General features: G+C 44.2%; 1 protein-coding gene across 5 annotated transcripts in view; it reads right to left on the bottom strand.

Moving 5' to 3' along the window:
* HNRNPR (heterogeneous nuclear ribonucleoprotein R) overlaps positions 1-3,012 on the bottom strand; it is a 32,999-nt gene extending 29,987 nt beyond the window's left edge. For 2 of the 5 annotated variants that reach the window (XM_039231648.1, XM_039231665.1), the window contains exon 1: positions 2,891-3,011. The gene's annotated coding sequence lies outside the window, so the exon portion shown is untranslated. Of the gene's footprint in view, positions 1-2,890 lie in introns of all 5 variants that reach the window. The other 3 variants (XM_039231668.1, XM_039231669.1, XM_039231657.1) reach the window with 2 other exon arrangements.
* Between the last annotated feature and the right edge of the window lie 12,202 nt (positions 3,013-15,214).

The following is a 15,214-nucleotide window of genomic DNA, read 5'->3' as shown; positions in this document are numbered from 1 at the left end:
AAATCCTCAAAAGCCCATCAGCTCTCAATTCTTAAACAGTTTTAAAAGTTTGATTTAGAAACAGAATGAACACCCACAGACCACTTAATCAAAGTTTAAGGACTTTCAAATTTTCCTAGTTCTGCTTCAAATCTAGGATAGGTGTGAAATAAATGCTCTGCTGTCTCTAGTTCAACATGCTGGTTGGTGGTTTGGGTTTTCTCCGCCTCACTTAAAAAAAAAAAAAAAAACACAACTTGACATTAATTTTTGTGCTAAAATTAATTTGCTCTTTTCCCATTCACAGATTTAAAAGAAAAAATGACCAAGGTTAAAAGCTAAACGATTGTGTTAAGTCCACATAAAATAAAACATAAGCTATAATTGAGGTTGCTTCTTTAAAAAAAAATCATGAGTACATACTGAATTTTTGATGTCAGTAAAATAAAGCTGCAAAAACATATTGAAGAATGGACAGCTAACTTCTTCGAAATAGTTTCAACAAACATTACCTAAATTAGGGTAAACTTAGGTCAGATGTCCCAGATTAACCTACCCAAATTATTTTTTGTATGTTCAACCTGTATGTAATGCTGAAATGGACCAACTCCCTTAAGAGAGAGATTAGATAATAAAACCATACAAGGCCAGTCTCTATAGTGCCTCAAAAGACAGGGAATTAATAAAGTGCACTCATCTGTAGTGAATGTGATGAAGATAATAAGCAGCAGAATAAAGACACTGCAACAAATACTGAAATAAAGGACATGAAGGTGGATCTCAAGAAGAAGCCTACTTTTCTTGATGAACCTCAAGGTACCCTAGTTAGCGATAAAGAAAATACAAGCTTCCTAAAAATCACTAAAACCCGCAAGATAACCACACTTCCAAATTGCTTATCAACCACTGTGCAAATGCACCAGGTGCAGTTTTCTGACCTATGTAACAACTTCTTTTCATTTCAAAGTCCACGGATATTTAGTTGACATTAATGAAAAAGGAAGGAAGACCAAGGGGAAGGAGGTAATCGTAGGAAGAGAGGAAAATGCAGAAAGGGTTATTCTGAAAATAAGAGAAGTATGACTTATGACTACAAACAATAAGACTTGATAGCCCACTAATGTCTATATAGACGCAGACTCTGGTTCAACTCTGGGTGGAGAAATGTTTCTCAAGGCAAGCCTCAAATTCTGATGAATTGGCAAAAAACGAAAACATTCAAAACTGGCACACTTGCTCAAGAAACTACTTACAGTGTAAGATGAATACGTTTACTGATTAATACAACCTATTTCTATAAAGATGCACTCTAAAGTCCAAATCTCTGCGAACATATAGTTCTGTTTTCCCATGTTCCCCCATCCCCAAATACAACCATAAGATCATCAGAACTCAGAAGTTCAGTATCACAAGACCCTTACAGTATTGCACCTGGGAATTCTATTAGCCACAGAAAAGAAGCAAATTTTTAACAGAAAAGTTCAATGAACATCTGGTAAGGTGGTATTTTTTTTAAGTATATGTAAAGCAAAAAGACAAGTTGTGTATTAAGCACAAGATAGAAACATTTATGACTATCATTTCATTGCAAAAGCTCTCCTACAAGTTGATTCTGAAATTGGTCGGGATTTTCAAAAAGTTTGTAAACGTTAGCAACAACAACAAAAAAAGGTGAAATAATTAGATTCCAGAAAATAAAACCTTTCAGACCAAGGAAAAACCTCTCTCTTCAAGCCAAATGCAATGTGCTCGTTTAAAAAAAGTCTTTTATGTCATAGGAGATCGTTTAACACTCTTGTGTCAATTCAACACAATGCCACACAGCCAAACCATATTTCTGGATGCAGCAAATGTACTGTGACTAGCGTCATTTGATAAGCATTTTTGCAAAAAGGAAACATTTAAATAAGAATTTAAAAGGGCTGCTGGGAGATTCGGGAAGTCGGCACTAGCCCCTCCCTGACTTTTTCTGAACATCTCTGTGCACATTCTTCATATTAAGAGACGGGCTTTAAAAGAACCCACGACATGAAAACTAACGGTTAGCTCCTGGGCCAGGAGTGTCAAGCCCTTATCCTACGACTGACTCACGAGACGTAAATCCAGCCTCTGGAGGACAGCAAAAATCTCAAATAGGTCCGTGTGAAAGGACCGAGCCCTTCAAGAACCCCTTGGCTTTAAGTTTCACATTTTGGCAACACGGTTACTGCCGTCTAAGAAAAAGAATCGCCCTTCCAATTTAGAGCGCCTGTGACAGTCTCAGAATTGTGCATCTCAGGCGCCGCTCGGAGCCTAAGTTTCGTGGCCTCTAGTAGTCATTTTTTCCTTCAAATCTCGGCTCGCAGCATGCAGCGTGGGGGAGGGGGGCAAGGCTTCCTACACACATCGGCCCCCGGGCTCCAGCTCGCACAAAAGTTTTCTCCCGGCTCAGGTAACCCCAGCTTTGCATCCCGCCCCCTGCCCACCCCACCCCCTCGGGCCCGTCCCGATCGGCAACACCTTCCACTCCTGGCGAGGCCGGCCGACACGAGAGCGAAGCGACTCGGGAAGGGAGAGACGAAGGGGCCGCGGGAGCCTTAGGCCGCCCGGCCGGCCGCGTGGAGCGGCGGGCGGAGGCGGGAAAAACACGGCCGTCCCCAACAGGCCGCGCGGAGAGCACCCGGCGGGCCGAGGGGTGGAGGGGCGGGGAGGATGCGCCGAAGGGCGAGGAGGCGCCTCAGCGGGGCTAGGCCCTCCGCGGCGCGGCAGGACGAGGCCGAAGCCGCAACCGCCCCCAGCCCATCCCCACCCCCACCCCCGGGGCCTCGGTGCGAAAACGAAACTGGGGCCGAGGCGCCGAGCCCGGGACGGGCTCAGTCGGGTCGGATCGGGGCTCCCGGCCCCTCCCCCCACGGGCCGGCGCGAGACTCACCAGGGCAGAGCTGGGGCCGCCGGCCGGGCCCGTGAGAATCAGCGCGAGGCGCTTTGAAAACGACTAGAAATGGCGCGCGCGCCACCCCCTCCCCCCCTCATGGACAGAGACGCGATCCCAGCAGCACGCGGGGTTTCCCGGAACTGCTTCCAGGGACTCCGAGTGGCCGGGCAATCACTTCGCGCGGCGACCTGAAAGGCAGCCCAGGCGTCCAATCGTAGCGAGAAGCAGCGGCTCGCGCAGGAGGACAAGGGAGCCAATCGATGAAGCCGTCGGCTGAGCCAATGAGCGAAGTCAGCGCCGCCGGCTGGGGCGCCTCCGGGGCGGGGGCAGGAACACAAAGGGGTCTGTGGTGAAGCCTCGGGTAGACGCGAGGCTGCGGGGCGCCAGGCCCTGGGTTGCCGGGGCTCCTCTCTTTTCGTCTGCCACCCGTGCGAGACCGAAAAGCTAGGCCTCGGGCCGCGTGGCCGCCTCCGGAGCCCCGCCCCCTACCGTCCCCGCGGGCCTCGCTCCGCCGCGGCCCTCCCGTCCCTTCGCCGGCGCCGAGGCGTCCCTAATCCCCCTCGCGCCGCCGGCGTTCGCCCCAGACACGCCCACCGCCACGCGGTCGGGCCTCCATTTGGATCGTCTTTTGGGCTCTGGTTGGAACACGATTTAAGAACGATTTGGCCGGCCGTCTGGGTGTAGAGTTTCATAGAGAAAATCATCCCTTGGAACGATCGGAAAACTGCCCCCCTGGCTCCCTTGCATACATCATTGGGTCAGCTCAGAACGTGAGGGAAATCGCTAAAGTTGGCCTTAGCCAGGAGCAGTGTTAACTCACACGTGCTGGAGCAGGGACCTTTTTCCCCACAGGGTTTGAAGCTAATTTTTATAAAGTAGTAAGGCAGACGTATGCACCCGAGAAGCCAGAAGAGCTGTGCAGAGAAAAGAGCTAAGTCCCAAAGGAAGCAAATTCCTGATTCTTAACCCTCTGCCCTTACTGGTTTGTTCCCTATCCTCGCCTTAGTCCGAAACTGTCTCCTCCCACAACCTTCCCAGCCCACTTCTGTAGAGCAAGCTCTTCCCTCCCCCAACCAACATGCAATACGCTACTCTTAGAGACGGGAGGTCAAGCAGTGGTCTGCAGGATTTCCAGGTACGCTAGAGGATCGTTTAAGTTTCTCAGAACTTTTCAGCCCCAAATTAATTATTAAAAACCTGTTCTGTGGGGGCGCCTGGGTGATTTTAAGCATCTGACTCTTTTTTAAAATGTTTGTTTATTTATTTGTGGGGGGAGGGGCAGAGAGGGCAGGAGACACAGAATTCAAAACAGGCTCCAGGCTCCCCTCTGTCAGCACAGAGCCCACGTGGGACTCCAGCTCCCCAACTGTGAGATCATGACCTGAGCCAAAATCAGACCCTTAGCCACCCAGACTGAGCCACCAGGCATCCCTAAGTGTCTGACTATTGATAGCGAATCAGGTTATGATCTCACACTTCGTTAGTTCCAGCCGAGCCTCGAGCTCCAGAGCTGACAGTTCGCCTGCTTGGGATTCTCTCTCTGCCCCTTCTGTGCGCTCGCTCTCCCTCTCCCTCTCCCTCTCCCTCTCTCTCTCTCTCATTAAATAAATAAACTTTAAAATTAAAAAATTAAAACCTACTCTGTGCCCAGTACCAAGCTAAATGTCTCAGTGGATCCAAGTTTCGTATTTGTGAAATTTACACAAATGCTGGGATCTTTGTAAGAAACAACATAAAATGAAACATGCAAATTGAAAAACACAATGTTGGAAGGGCACGGTAAAAGTGAGGGACCTCAAAGCTTAAACTTCATTAACCTTTTTCTAGCTCAAGGTTCTTAATCTTTTTAGTGTCATTTGACAGTCTGAGAAGAGCTGTGGATCTTTTCTAGATTTTAAAATACATAGCATTACAAAAGAAACTTTATATTGAAATGCAATTAGGAAATATATTTTAAGAACAGATTTGTGATACAGTAATCTGTTTTCTTTAATAACATTAAATATCAAGATCTTGCAGTAGGTCAAATAACTACTGAAATTTTTTTTAAATTTATTTTTGAGAAAGAGCATGAGCGGAAGAGGAGTAAAGTGAGAGAAAGACACAGAATCTGAGGCCGACTCGGCTCTGAGCTGTCAGCACAGAACACGACGCGGGGCTCAAACTCACCAACCGTGAGGTCATGAACCATGAGATCTGACCCTAGCCGAAGTCACTGAGCCACCCAGGTACCCCTTATTTTTTAACTTTTTAAAACTCTCTTTTTTTTCTCTTCAAAATTTTTTTATTTTGAGAGAGAGAGAGAATCCCAAGCAGGCTCTGTGCTGAGAGTGCAGAGTGGGACTCAGGCCCGATCTCACCTATCATTGCAAGATCATGACCTGAGCCCAAACCAAGAGTCAGACACTTAACCAACTGAGCCACCCAGGCTCTCTAACTACTAAAGTTTTAAAGCAGTCATGAGAAGGTATTCAAGAAGCCCATGATAACTATAATATGATATGAAAATGTCTGTGATTTCTATTGGTGATAGTGAAAGGTGCTAATTCTACTGTGGTTTGTTGCTCGCATTCACAATGGCGGAAAATGCTGAGTTTCCGTTGGACGTTGCTGAAAAGAAAGATGATATTTCTTTCCATCCAAGTTGAAAAACCATTTGCTTCCATCTAGAGACTCCTTTAAGTCCACGGACTATAGGATAAGAACCCCTGGGCTGAATACTGCAATGAAAGTGATTCCATCATCTGATATTTTCTGGGATAACATGTCAAGTATTTGGGCCATACAGTCCTCATAAATGTACTGCACCTTTTCAGACCATGTATCTTGATTTTTTAGTTTGGAAAATACGGTCATTGGAGCTTTGGATTGCAAAAAAATAAAAATGTGTGTGTGTATGTGTTTGTGAATTTGATATTCCACAAGTATGTATTGCATGCCCTCTGCAGTCAAATCATTGTGTTAAAAGAAGTGACTATAGGGGTGCCTGGGTGGCTCAGTTGGTTAAGTGTCCGACTTCGGCTGTGTGCTGAAAGCTAGCTCAGAGCCTGGAGCCTGCTTCGGATTCTGTGTCTCCCTGTCTGCCCCTCCCCTGCTCATGCTGCCTGTCTCCCTCTCAGAAATAAATAAACATTAAAAAAAAAAAGTAGAGAATATAAAATGAATGAAACACATTCTCTATCCCCTAAGAGCTTAATTCAAGCTGACAAATCAGGCCAGATATATAAATAAACATAATAAAAGTGAGCTGTTAAGGAGCACACCAGCTATATCCCTAATCTTTTGAGATGAGGTAACACAGTGCAGCCAAGCCATTTTTCAACCCTTACCTGTCACAGACCAAACCTGTGGTCTGAGCTGATACAGTAACGAACATGCTTTTGCTTCTCAAAACAATTCCAGGGCACCAGAATATTCAAATTGAACAAATCGAAGCTTTGACTTTTATACTTACAAACTGAAATTAACAGAGTGTTTAAAATGATGAATCCTCCTTGGGGCGCCTGGATGCCTCAGTCGGTTAAGTGTCTGACTTTGGCTCAGGTCATGACATCGTGGTTTGTGGGTTTGAGCCCCGCATTGGGCTGTGGGCTGACAGCTCAGAGCCTGGAGCCTGCTTTGGATTCTGTGTCTCCCTCTCTCTCTGCCCCTCCCCTGCTCTCTCTGTCTCTCAAAAATAAATAAACATAAAAAAAACATTTTTAATGTATCAACCCTTCTTACTGGACCCTTAGATCAATTATACTTGAGACTCCAAACACAATTGCATCAATTAAGCCTCTTCAAAGTGCCTTCACTTACCACTAACAAGGACAAGCTCTCCCAGGCACAGTTCAAAGGCATAGGCAGGGGAAAGGAAAAAAGAAACAATATAGAAAGTAAGAAAAAGGAGTGGGAAAATAGGAAACAAATGCCATAGGTAGCATGTTGTGGAAAGGACATCCACAAACAAACAAACAATCCTTGTTAACATTCAGGTGCCAAGAGTCTTCTACTCAGCTTTACTTAAAAACTTCACATTTCATTTTCTTTATCAAACTTTCTCTCTCTCCCTCTTTTTTCAAATTATTTTAAGGTGCTTTCCAAAACAGTTACAATCAAGCTGACCAGAACTGAAGGCTGTTTTTCCTTTACACTTCCTAGGATTGTGGTTCTTTTAAAAAACAATACACCGTATGGCTGACTTGAAAACAGTTTGTAGTCAATTCACCCCAAGACCTTCTTGCATGCCTCCTTTATCACTATTTCTGTTGCTTATTTTTTCTTTTGAAGATTATCCTTGCACAGGCCTATTGAATTCTCTTCTAATTCTCAAATTCGTTGAAGTCACCTTAGAATGGAAAGCATATCTCCACCTTCGCATCAAGACATTGTAAACAATAATCACTCTTACTGTAAATTAAGCTTCTACTGTGTGTTGGGTGTTTTCCACATACTACTCATGTTCCTTATATAAAGCCTTTAAAAGTAATATCTTCCCATTTTATGGAGGAGACAAGTCTTAGAGAGGTTAGAACATTTGCACAAAACTACACCAATGCAACTAAGATGGAGACACAGTTCTGTTAAAGTCTTTCAGTTAAACTTTCTGTTAAAGTTTTCAGTTAAAGTCTCGGCATTGACAGATCCTTCACGTGTAGAAATACATATTTTTACCAGTCAAAACATCATCACTGTCGATCCGATAAGCTAGAAGATACTATTCAGAGTCCAAAACAAACTGTGACATAAGATAATGGCAACATTTTCCTTATGTGGTTTGCAAATTGGCTTCCCAATGCAATTGGAACTTGTTCTGAGAAATAACGGTGTCTAAGAACAAAACTGTGGCCTCAAAAGGTCTCAACATTGGGAAGCAAGAGTCCAATGGGTAGGTTTGCTAGAAAAGAAAATGGCTCATGAATACTAAACCTATATGGACTTCATACTACTTGTTAACATTTGTTAAGCACTTAACCATACTGTCTCATTGATTGCTGGAAGTATGTGAGGCAAGTACCAAAATGTATCAACTCCCTTTTGCAGATGGAAAAAACTAAGGCCCACAGGGCGCCTGGGTGTCTCAGTTAAGCATCTGACTCCTGATTTTGGCTCAGGTTGTGATCTCATGATTAGTGGTTTCAAGCTCCATGTCGGGCTCTGCTCTGCCAGTGCAGAGCCTGCTTGGGATTCTCTCCATCTCTCTGCCCCTTGCTTTCTCTCTCAAAATAAATAAATAAACTTTAAAAAAAAAAAAAAAAGAGAGGGGCACCTGGGTAGCCCAGTCGGTTAAGTATTCGACTTTGGCTCAGGTTATGATCTTGTGGTCTGTGAGTTGAAGCCCCGTGTCAGGCTCTGTGCTGACAGCTCAGAACCTGGAGCCTGCTTTGGATTCTGTGTCTTCCTCTCTCTGTGATCCCTTGCTTGCCCTCTGTCTCTCTCAAAAATAAGTAAAAACAAAAAAAATTTTTAAAGGAAAGAAAGAAAAGAAACTAAGTCCTGAGCTGTAGCTGAGACTCAAACTCTAGTGTAACCCCAAATTCTAGTCTCTTAATCATTATGCTATATAGCCAGAAGAGATGAAACAAAACCAATAAAGTTAAACCTCCCTCTTTTTAAGTCTTCATATTCCCTGGGCACCTGGGTGGCTCAGTTGGCTAAGCATCTGACTTCAGCTCAGGTTATGATCTCATGGTTCGTGAGTTTGAGTTCTGCGCAGGGCTCCGCACTTAAAGCTTGGAGCCTGGGACCTGCTTTGGATTCTGTGCCTCACTCTCTCTCTCTGTCCCTCCCCTGCTGCCCCCCCTCAAAAATAAATAAACATTAAAAAAAAAAAGATTTCACATTCCCAAACCTTATGGTGGAAGCCTCTGGTTTTGAAGTTCTTTTTGTCCTTATTACTTTTTCTTTTGAATTCTCTGTTCTCCTTAGGTTCTGTTGAGGGAATATGCAAAAAGTGAGAAATGTGAGCTCTCCATTCCAACCTCCCATTCCCCCAAACTCAAGAAAGCAAGAATCAACTTCCAAGTCTAATTAGGATTGTTATGATCAGTTTAAGAGCGATGAACACTTGGTCTCATGGAAGAATTTGACAGACTTGGCAACAAGAAGGTTCCCTGGCAACCCACCACAAGAACCTTGATCCATCTATCCATTGACACTGAACTCTGAAGCCATTTAAAGAGAGAGGCACAGGTGGCGGCAGCACCTGCCACCTAAATTCCAGAAATCAAATTCCAGGAGACTCTTGAACATACCATTTGGTCCATTGAGTTCTAATTATTTTAAGGCTTCCCTTAAAGGGAAGAAGAGCTATAGTCTACAAATCTTTCATGGAAGTGAAAGCTTTCATGGAAGCTTTTAACCCAAATCCAGGAGAATTTTAAGATATTCTTACCCATATTCAAGTGTACAAGTGAAATACACAGTTACCCAAATCAGATTCAACGGGGATTTTAAGTCCTGCTCCTTCAGTATAACTTACTTGTGAATTGCTTTTAAAATTCAATAAACCAGTAAGAATTGATTATAAATAGACTCTGTGTATATAACTAAATTCTCATTACCCTTAAACTGAAATATCCATAGAAGGGAGGAAGTGTTCTCTAATTATCCTTAATAATAACAAGACCGTAATACCTTGTACTCATATAGAGTTTTTCCATTTACAAAGAGTTTCAAATACAGTGAGTATCTACTAGACATCTTTGCTATGTTTGGACATCTTGAAATATGCCCCATCCTTGGCCCTATGACTCTCCTCTCCTGATTTTCTGTGCTCTGTAACACTTCCTTCTAGGTCCTCTCCTCTGCCCAATGTTATCTACTGGTGTTCCCAGGATTCCACCCTGGACACTGTTCTCCTGCTCTCTCAGGATCACCCATTCGTATGCATGCTTTACACTATCACCTCCATACTAGCTCTCCCCATTTTTTAAAATGTTTATTTATTATTGAGAGAGAGAGAGACAGAGCATGAACATACGAGGGACAGAGAGAGGGGGAGACATAGAATCTGAAGCAGGCTCCAGGCTCTGAGCTGTTAGCACAGAGCCCGACATGGGGCTCGAACCCATGAACCGTGAGATCATGACCTGAGCTGAAGTTGGATTACTTAACCAACTGAGCCACCCAGGTGCCCCTACCTAGCTCTTCTCATTTCTTTATGTGTACAGCCCCACTTTTGGCCCTGAGTTCTGGACTCATATTTTCAACTACCTGATGGGCATATGAACATATGTTTGGATGCAGTAGGTTCTTCAATCTCAACAGCTAGTCTCTAAAGATAGTTCTTATCTCCTATCTTTTGGCCCCTTGCTCAATGAGCTCCACCCCCACCAACCTGGTGGTTTTTCCTCCAGTATGCCAACCGATGCCTCTCCACTTTACATTTGTTCTTCAATGAGTTAAGTATTTAGAACATTTCCCCCAGATATCCTGATGACTCATTCAGGGCTGTGCTCTAATGTCACCTGTTTAGAGGGGCTTTCCTTGACCACCCTCTCCAAAATAGCAGTCCCCTGCACTCTCCTTCCCTTATGTCTATTTTTCTTGTTATCACCTGATACTATATATGTCTTTATTGTCCGTTTCCCCCACCAGCATATAAGTTCTACAATAGCAAAGTCTTCATCTCATTCAGTCTTGTGCCAGTACATAAACTGGCACTCAACAAATGCTGGTTAAATGACTTAACTTGGGACTCTTCATACCCATCCCAGACTCCTCCTCTTGGGTGTTCTGGTTCATTTATAGTCTATTCATCCATCCAACAAATCACTTTCCTCAGAAATTTGGATTTCATGGATAGGTTCTGACTCCCCACCATAAGCCACTCATGGGAAATTTTTTTAAATATTTATTTATTTATTTTGAGAGAGAGAATCCAAGTAAGCTCTGCACTGTCAGCTGGGTGCTTAACTGACTGAGCTACCCAGGCACCTCGTACATTTTTTTTAATGTTTTTTTTTTTTATTTATTTCTAGGAGAGAGAGAGAGAGAGACAGCGTGAGCAGGGGAGGGTCAGAGAGAGAGGGAGTCACAGACTGAAACAGGCTCCAGGCTCTGAGCTGGCTGTCAGCACAGAGCCCGACGCGGGGCTCGAACCCACGAACCGTGAGATCATGACCTAAGCAAAAGTCGGACGCTTAACCCACTAAGCCACCCAGGCACCCCATCGACATTTTTCTTTTTTACAAATAGTTTATTGTCAAATTAGTTTCCACATAACACTCAGTGCTCATCCCCACAAGTGTCCTCCTCCATGCCCATCCCCTCTCCCCCCCACATCCATGAGTCCTCAGTTTTTGTCAGCATTCAAGAGTCTCTCATGGTTTGCCTCTCTCCCTTTCCCCCACCATTTCCGCCCTTCTTCTCCCCCTTGTTCCTCCGTCAAGTTCCTCCTAATCCTCCTATACGTGCAAACATACGATATTTGTCCTTCTCTGCCTGACTTATTTCTCTCAGCATAACACCCTCAAGGTCCATCCATGTTGCTACACATGGCCAGATTTCATTGTTTCTCATTGCCATGTAGTATTCCATGGTATAGATAAACCACATCTTCTTGATCCATTCATCTGTTGATGGACACTTAGGCTCTTTCCATGTTTTAGCTATTGTGGAGAGTGCTGCTATGAACATTGGGGTACATGTGCTCCTATGCCTCAGCATTTCTGTATCCCTTAGGTAAATTCCTAGCAGTGCTATTGCTGGGTCATAGGGGAGTTCTATTGTTAGTTTCCTGAGGAACCTCCACACTGTTTTCCAGAGGGGCTGCCATCGTACATTTTTTTAAAAGTAAGCTCGACACCCATTGTGGGGCTTGAACTCACAATCCCAAGATCAAGAGTTGCATGCTCTACTGACTGTGCCAGCCAGGCAACTCAATTTTTTAATTTATTTTTTAAAGTAATCTCTATACCCAAGATGGGGCTCAAACTCACAATCCCGAGATAAAGAGTCACAGGCTCTTCCTACTCAGCCAGCCAGGTGCCCTGGAAGTGTGTGTGTGTGTGTGTGTGTGTGTGTGTGTGTGTGTGTGTGTATGTAAATTTTTGATAGGACAGCTGGAACAAGGAATGAAAAAGAGTACAAATAGAGGCCTGCTCCCTTCTTTTCCCTTTCTGTCTCTGTCCCGTTCTAGGAGGGCCCTAACATCTGCATGTGTGAAGCTACTCAACCTGCAGTATGAGCTCCTCCCAAACCTAAGGCCTAAGGGTACACACATGCAGGTTGGTTTGCCCGCAAGAAAACAAACCTGGGGAAGAAGCTTGAAAGTGAGCTATTTGGGCAAAGAATTCCAAGGTCCTGGATACTTAGAGCTTATGATCTAGAAGGGGAGGGAGGAGGTATGAGCTCTTGTTGGACACATCCTTAGCCCCATGAGGAAAGGTGCAACTGGAGGAGAGCCAGATCAGGGATCTTTAAAGAGCAGGGCTCAGGATGGTGGCCCTGCTGCCCTGATCTAATGGCAGTACTACCTGTAACTTCCAGTAGGGTGGATGAGACTACATAAGAACGAAGTCCAGAAAGTGTGCTTCTCCCTTCCCTTGCTAAAAACAAAACAAAACAAAAACAAAAACAAAAAACCATTTGAGTGCTATGACTCAAGAGATACCAATGTGAAGATCTAGAGAAGGAAACCTTAGGTAAAATCCTATCAGAAAACTGAACGTCATCAAAATTGAAAACTTTAGTTCTTTGTAAGACAGTATTAAGAGTATGAAAAGGCAAGCCAAAGACATGGAGAAATATTTGTAAGTGATATGTATGATAAAGGACTTGTATCCAAAACATATAAAGAGTTCTCAAAACTCAATAAAAGCAAATGATCCAAAACTTTTCATTAGATTCTCAAAGGAATCTGGATTCTCCCTGAAAAAGATTAACCACCATTTATTTGTTTATGTGTTCTGCTTGGAGAATTCGGAGGCTGACCAAACACCAAACTTAGAGCAGGGAGCTTAAAGTCCTGCCCACTTTTCCTGTATTGACAGCCTGCCTTGCAACACAGCTCCAAAGTTGCCGTGAAGAATCTATTCCCAGAAAAGATGGCCATGACCCATCAAATACAGGAACAATCAGGGGTGGGTGTCTTTTAACCCAGCTTCATCTGGGGAAGAGGAGGGGAAGTGTCTTTAATAGGTCACAGTGCCTCTGGGAGCCTTCTTCATATTACATAAGGCCCACCAGATATCCAATGACAGAACTTCTACAGTTCTTTCATGAGTTGCTTGTGTGATGACAAATTGGAACTGAAGTCACTAACCCTGCTGAGGGGAATGAAGTTTATACATATTCTCCTCTCATTTATCCAACAAATATCTGTTGCCTGCCTACTCTATATCTTTTTTTTAAATGTTTTACTTATTTATTTTTTATTTATTTCTAGGAGAGAGAGAGAGAGAGACAGCGTGAGCAGGGGAGGGTCAGAGAGAGAGGGAGTCACAGACTGAAACAGGCTCCAGGCTCTGAGCTGGCAGTCAGCACAGAGCCCGACGCGGGGCTCGAACCCACGAACCACGAGATCATGACCTAAGCGAAAGTCGGACGCTTAACCGACTAAACCACCCAGGCACCCCCTGCCTACTTTATATCTTAAGTCAAACATTTTCTCGTGGTTGAAGATACAATGGTGAGCAAGACACAATGACTTCTTCAAGGGTACCAAAGTCTAATGAAGGACGCGAAAAAGTAAACAGGCAGTTATGAGGCAGGGATAAAGCGCTTTCATTGGGATAAACTCATCAAACACGGAAAAGGAACATCTGATCATCTTGCAGGATCAGGAAAGGGTTCTTAGAACAAGTTAGGAATGAGACTTGAAAGATGAGGAGGAGTTGGCCAGGAGTGGAGAGAAAGAGATGCAGCCTAGAGTGTTGAGAGCACAGAGAGCTGAAGGTGAGGGCATGACTGCCTCAAAAATTACACCAAAGGAGCTTCACTGTATGCAGCTAGCAATGGGAAGCATGAGAAGGTTTTACACAGATTAGTGGCAAGAAAGGATTTGCCCTTCAGAAAGATCTAGCTCCAGCAAGGCAGAATAGACCAGAGGGGGTTGACTCATGGGGCACTTGGGTGGCTCATTCGGTTGAGCAGCTGACTCTTGATTTCAGCTTGGGTCATGATCTCATTGTTCATGAGTCTGAGCACCGCATTACTTGGGATTCTTGGAATTCTCTTTCTCTCCCTCTGTCTCCATCCCTCCCCCACTCACGCATGCTCTGCTTCTCAAAAACAAATGGATAAACTTAAAAAAGAGAGAGAGACTCATTAGGAAGTAGGGTTAGTCAGAGGAGTGACTGTTAATCTCAGGGTTGTGAGTTTGAACCCACTTTGCGTGTAGAGATTACTTAAAAATAAAATTTAAAAAAGGTTTTAAAAAGTGAGCAAGTTATGGTCTGGGGATGGTCTGAATAGCTGCAGCTAATATTTCAAGCCCACTATCTCACTTAAATCTTGGCAACTCTAGGAGGTAGATATAATTACCCCCATTTAATGGATGGGAAATCCAAGAAACAAAAAATTGATAAACTTGCCTAAGGTTGTATGGTACATGGAGCAAATAGAGAGAGCAAGTTTGGTCATGACTGGATGACCATTCAACTAATATTTATCGTTTTGGGGAAGGGGCCGAAAGGAGCTGTTGAGCTGCTGAGTATGATGTGCAAGTTTCTAGCTTGGGTAACTAGACAATGGCTGAGTTAAGAAATACAGAAGCAGCAGCTGGCGGGGGCGGGGACGGGGGGGAGGTGTGTGGAAGAAAGTGGTAAGATCAGTTTGGGTTGATTTTAAGGTGCCAGGTAATTTCCAAATGGAGATGTCTACAAGTCAGCTAGTGCAGGGGCTGTTGTGATGCTCAGAGTGGGATTTTGAGGTCATCAGTCTCAGTCTCTCCCAGAAAGAAAAACAAAACCACCTTTGGAGAAGCTAACAATGATTAAAAAAAACAAAACAAAAAAAACTTTGAACAAAGAATTTAGGAAAACATTAAAAAATGACATTAACTTGAGGCACCTGGCTGGCTCAGCCAGAAGAGCATGCGACTCTTGATCTTGGGATTGAAGTTTGAGCCCCATGTTATATGTAGAGATTACTTAAAAATAAAATCTTGGGGTGCCTCAGTCTCAGTTGGTTGAGCGTCGACTTTGGCTCAGGTCATGATCTCACGCCCCGTAAATTCGAGCCCCACGTAGGGATCTGTGCTGACAGCCTGGAGCCTGCTTTGGTTTCTGCGTCTCCATCTCCTCTGCCCCTCCCCTGCTCCTCTCTTTCTCTCTCTCTCTCCTCCTCCTCCTCCAAAGTAAATAAACATTAAAAAAATATCTTTTAGGGGCACCT

The sequence above is a fragment of the Hyaena hyaena genome, unplaced genomic scaffold (genome assembly GCF_003009895.1).
Source record: "Hyaena hyaena isolate Hyena2069 unplaced genomic scaffold, ASM300989v1 scaffold_3, whole genome shotgun sequence".
Taxonomy (NCBI): Eukaryota; Metazoa; Chordata; class Mammalia; order Carnivora; family Hyaenidae; genus Hyaena; species Hyaena hyaena.
Note: the sequence above shows the minus strand (reverse complement) of the source record. Positions and strands in the feature narration are given on the sequence as shown.